This window comes from Hevea brasiliensis, chromosome 14 (assembly GCF_030052815.1).
Source record: "Hevea brasiliensis isolate MT/VB/25A 57/8 chromosome 14, ASM3005281v1, whole genome shotgun sequence".
In the NCBI taxonomy this organism is placed as follows: Eukaryota; Viridiplantae; Streptophyta; class Magnoliopsida; order Malpighiales; family Euphorbiaceae; genus Hevea; species Hevea brasiliensis.
The window spans coordinates 79,062,490-79,067,719 of record NC_079506.1 but is presented as its reverse complement, the minus strand read 5'-3'; the positions used below and the strand labels follow the sequence as shown (position 1 = coordinate 79,067,719).

Below are 5,230 nucleotides of genomic sequence, written 5' to 3'. Positions count from 1 at the left end.
TGAAAGTTGATGGGATTTTATGTTACTTTTTTAAGTTGAGAGACTGTAATATTACAATTAGATAAGTTCAGAAACAATTATTAAAATTTATCCAAAAATGAGAGAAGCAAAGAAAGAGAGAAGAGAAGCGCAGATTCCAGAGTGTTACGGCCTTGGACTTCAATCATATACCTCTAGTCGCTGAGGCAAAGTAATGGGCTTTCTTTGCTTTGCTTTGCTTTGTCAATTAGAATTTATACGAATATTTTTCAATTTAATCTATGAATCTTTCTTTTATAAATCATCGCTAATCAATTATAAATCTAAACAGATAACTTAAAATATGAGAAACTAAATTGTTATTTATCTATATTATATATAAATGTATAAAAGAGGAAAAAGATTGACTTTACTTAAATTATTATTCAATCTTAAAATTAATTATAATTATATTTTTATTATTTAATTAATTTTAAATTTTATATATATATATTTTTAAATTTTAGAGTTAATATAAATTTAAAATTTCTAATCTATTTATATTTAATTTCAATTAAATATAAAATTTGATAAGAAGTAGTCAACCAAACTAAAATAAGAAATTAATAAATAAAAAATAAAAAAGTATAATTTGATATTTACAATTAATTATTTATTATACATATTTAAAATACTCTATTAATTGCATATTATTTTTTGAGTTAATTTCCATCTAAGATTTTTTTTTTATTTCAATGAAACAATATATTAATATTTATAAGATTATAAATATTAATTAAAATTAAATATTTTAATGACTATGATTTATAAAAACAAAAGTAAAAATAATATAAACCGTCTAAAGAATATTATTAATTTTAAAATTTGTTAAATAGACAATTTAAAAAGAATTTTATTTAATTTTAATTAAAGATCAATACTAAGAAAATAATATCATTAAAGATAATTAAATTTAAACCTAATTAATTTATTCCTATATAGCTATATTATTACCAGCATGATGATTTTTCTGATAAAAAAAGTATGATTTCTTAAAAATTGTTATTATAAAGCTACCATCATATTACCTTTTATATTAATAATAAATAAAGAAGTAATATTAATAATATATTAATTAATTAGATTTATATTTATATGATTACATTATTAATGTTTTTCTATTTCTATTTTTTCTTTTTAGCATTAAAAATAGTAGTGTTCATGGTTCAAATTCTTTTGAATGAAGCAAAAAAATTGATAAAAATTAAAATAAAAAATATTGTAAGAACCAAATTATATTGGACTAATTTATTTTATTATGTTGATATAATTTTAATTTTCTATTAATAATTGAATCAAGAATCATATTATATCTAATCATACTGAATACTAAATAAATAATTAATTAAAATTGAAATCAATTTTATAAAAATATTTTTTATGATTGTTTTAGAAACATAATATAATTTAAATATAATTAAAATCTAAACGCGTAATACACATATGGTGCATTTACAATAATAAACTATATACACTACAATATACATACAAGTATGAATGAGGGATCAACTTTTCAAACTAATAAAAATATTTTTATAAATATTAATAATATAAATTTATATTTTTTCTTTTATAAATTTTATTTTTAAAAAATCATTTTACATAAATTTTGTTATAATTTTTAATTTAAAATTAGAAACCTACGAAAAAAAATTCATATCCATTGATTTATAATGCAACAACGAAAAATATATATATATATATATATATATATATATATATATATATATATATATATATATATATATATATATATTAGAACATGCATAATTAAATTTATATTTACATTTTAATTAATAATATATGAATTAAATATATTAAATAATTAATATCTTAAATAAGTTTTAAAATTTTTGTATCCCAATATTCTGGAGGGAGTATGGCTGGGTTCATTATACTTTTATGAGCTCCAGTGTCAAGAAATCCAATAACATTTATGGGCCGCTCATATTTATTGGGCAGGACATGTAACGGGACCAGAGGAACAGGGATAGTGTTTGAGCTATAGGTAGAGCGAGAGGACTGGATATTTTGGGCTAGGTAAAATGGATAATGGGTTTCAGAGTCGGACTCTGAACTTTCTGAGGATGGAGATTGGGTTCGGCCAAAGTCAGCATCATCTTCTCCAAGGGCGAAGATGGTTTCTACATCAGGTTCATCTTGTTCTGAAAACAGGGACTCAATGTTATCATATTCCAGAGAGATATGAGAGACTTGTTGAATGTGCTGTAGAAGCTTGACAGCTTTATTTGGATTCTTTGAACAATTTTTTGCATAATGTCCATGATTTCCACAAATGTAATAGCAATCAGATTTTTTTGTGCCCATTCTTCTTTTTCTGAAGTATCGAATAGGCTTTTTGCCCTTTCAATGCTTGAAAGGAGGCTTTGATCTTGAAGAACTAGAATACCTTTTGTAATGGCTCTTTTTCTTAAGCTTACATTCACAGTTCTTTTCTTTGCATTTGATGACAAGGTGGTACTTCTGACAGACATTTTTTAATGTTTTACTGTTGTCAATAATGTCTTTGAACAATCTTTGTTGCTCACACATCTTCTCCAAACAAGCTAATGTCATTTGGTGTATTTCTCCAATAGTAATGGCATTCATGTCCCTGCAGGTGACAGCAATGCTATGGTGTAGCTCTGGTTGCAATGCTTCAGGAAGAGAAGCAATATAGGTATGCCGCAGGTTTATATCATTGTAGCCATTCAGCAAGTAGTACCGCTAGACCATAAGCTGGTAATGCTTTTCTATATCTATTCTCTTCAAGGAACAACAACGCATGTCAAAGAATTCTTAGCATAGTTGCTTATTGTACAAAGAGGCATCTCCAAGAAATTCTGAGAAGATAGCATTGATAGCCTGCAGGATGGTTAAATGGCAGAATTGAGCTTTGTGATATTCTTCAAGCGAGGCGAACCAATCTTGAAGAGTACCAATAACCCGAGAAATGAATTCTCTGAGAACAACATGGGAATCAGCGCCTTCTCGATGTAATAAAAATAAAAATTTTATAATGATAATACACTAAACTAACAAAAATTTATTTTATTTTTAATTTTATAAATAATTTTCTTTCATATTAATCTAGATATGCAATTTAATTTTGTAAGTTAACATTATTTTAAATTATGAAAAATTAATATAAAATATATACAAATCAGTTTTTTTAAAAAAATAAAAAAAAAATTAAATTTAAATAAATTAAATTTAATGAGTTAATTTGTCACGACCCAACCTATGGGCCGAACCGGCACTAAGACCTGGGCCAGCCTAAAGCCCCCGAGGCCCGTAGTAAGCCTAACTGTTCATTTACCCAATTCTAAGGCCCATTGGGCCCAAATTCAAGAAAACAAACGGACAGAGTTCGGCCATAAAATGGACTTTCCAACGGGGAGTTTTCGACTCACTCGACCTGTAAACACAATAAACAATCCATTGGGGAGCTCAGCTCACCCTCCACATACTCATCAACATAATAATAAATGGGAGCTCAGCTCCCTCATCCAATCCATCAAAACAGACTTAAAATATTAAGTTTACAGGTCCAACATGAATATAATATTACAGACCAATTTCAAATAATTACTGCTAACACATGCGGAAATTCTAGGAGTAATTAAAATTACACAAATATTAATAAACAACCTGCGAAGTAGAAAAGCAGGTTAACTCAGAACAAAATATCCTCCTGTGGCCTGTAAAAATTTTTGAACAGGAGTGAGCGTTCGACTCAGAGAGTAAAATATCAATTTTAACCATAATCTCTATAACTATCTAAAACTCATGCAACCTGTGGAATGAAATGCAACATCAGCAATAAATTCACATCATAGCATCAAAAAGGTAATTTGGAGCACTCACGCACCCTGTAGCATCAATCATAACATATGGGAGCTGATCCCCTATACAGCTCTCTTAAATCCAACCTGGTGCCAGCGAAGAACTCAAGCCGGACTTTCGCTTAATAAACCAAATCGAGGGTCCCAGTGAAGAACTCAAGCCGTGACTACCCCTCGAAGGATCGGGTCCCAGCGAAGAACTCAAGCCGTGACTACCCGTCCTATCCATAGCCCACACCACATCACACGAACGCCAACGCACGCACACTGCTCCAAATTACCACAACAACATCATGGCACTTTAACATTTATCAATGCATCATAAATCGTGCCTAGAGTTTAACTACATAAATATATGCATATAAGTGATGCATGGGCATGCTGAACATATAATAATACCGAAATTACAATTAAAATTAATATTTTACTCACAGACTTGACGACAATCACTGTGGCGGCTGGGCGGAGGAAGAAGGCTGTCCCGGCTCACCTGACAATCATATTACATTTATTTAATATAATCTGACTCAATACAAACAAAGAAAAGACCAATTACATCCTAAGTCGAGCCGAAAATCCGGCAGAGTCTCCCCTATACCTAGGACCTACCCAACCTGCAAAAGGGTTCAAAACATACTTCTATACTAACAATCCATATATCCACAGTTCAATCATATCACACAGCCCCTCCTGGGCCCATCAAATCAGTCATCCATCACAATACGCAAAATTTCAATTTAGTCCTTATTATTGATCATTTTTGCAAAAACTGCCCAAACAAGCTCTAAAAATTATAAAACTTTGCCCCGCGGTCCTTAGCAATATTACTAAGCTATTGTAAAAAGAATCGTAATTTTCTAAGCTACCACGAATATTTTATGGATTTTTAATCCTATTTAAGCACTAGAAAATTATGAAAAAGCAAGGTTCGGGTTTACCTTTGCCGATTCTGACTTCGGGAACGCGCTCGGGACGTCTGACAATGGGGGGCTAGCCAAAACCTCGGTCCAATTTGGAGACTTTTCCAGTAACGGGTCCGTTCGCCCAAATTTGCATCTTGGCCAATCGCCGAATTTCCGCGAATCGAGGATACCTACACGAAGCCCATAACACGGGGGTTAGTACATAAACTTTTCAGAATTTTCTAAGCTCATTAAATGCTCGGAAAAACACTGCGAAGTTCCATGAGACCCACCGAAAAACGGTGTCAGAAAAATTCGAAATTTATGTCGTTGCGAAGCTCTCGACGAATGGAGCGTGCTGGTGGCCTCGGTTTTCTCGTGGGATTCACGGTTTTCGAGAAATCTAGCCCAAAAGTCGAAATGGGCTAAAATCTTCCCGAGCAAAAATCGGACAATCCGCTCGAT

The 5,230-nt window shown here is 30.6% G+C and overlaps 1 long non-coding RNA gene across 1 annotated transcript; it reads right to left on the bottom strand.

Moving 5' to 3' along the window:
- Window positions 1-3,455: 3,455 nt before the first annotated feature.
- LOC131173249 (uncharacterized) lies at window positions 3,456-4,355 on the bottom strand. Its single transcript, XR_009143499.1, has 2 exons — window positions 4,296-4,355; window positions 3,456-3,719 (listed from the first exon to the last, which is right to left on the bottom strand). It is a non-coding gene; the product is annotated as an uncharacterized LOC131173249 (long non-coding RNA).
- Window positions 4,356-5,230: the final 875 nt, after the last annotated feature.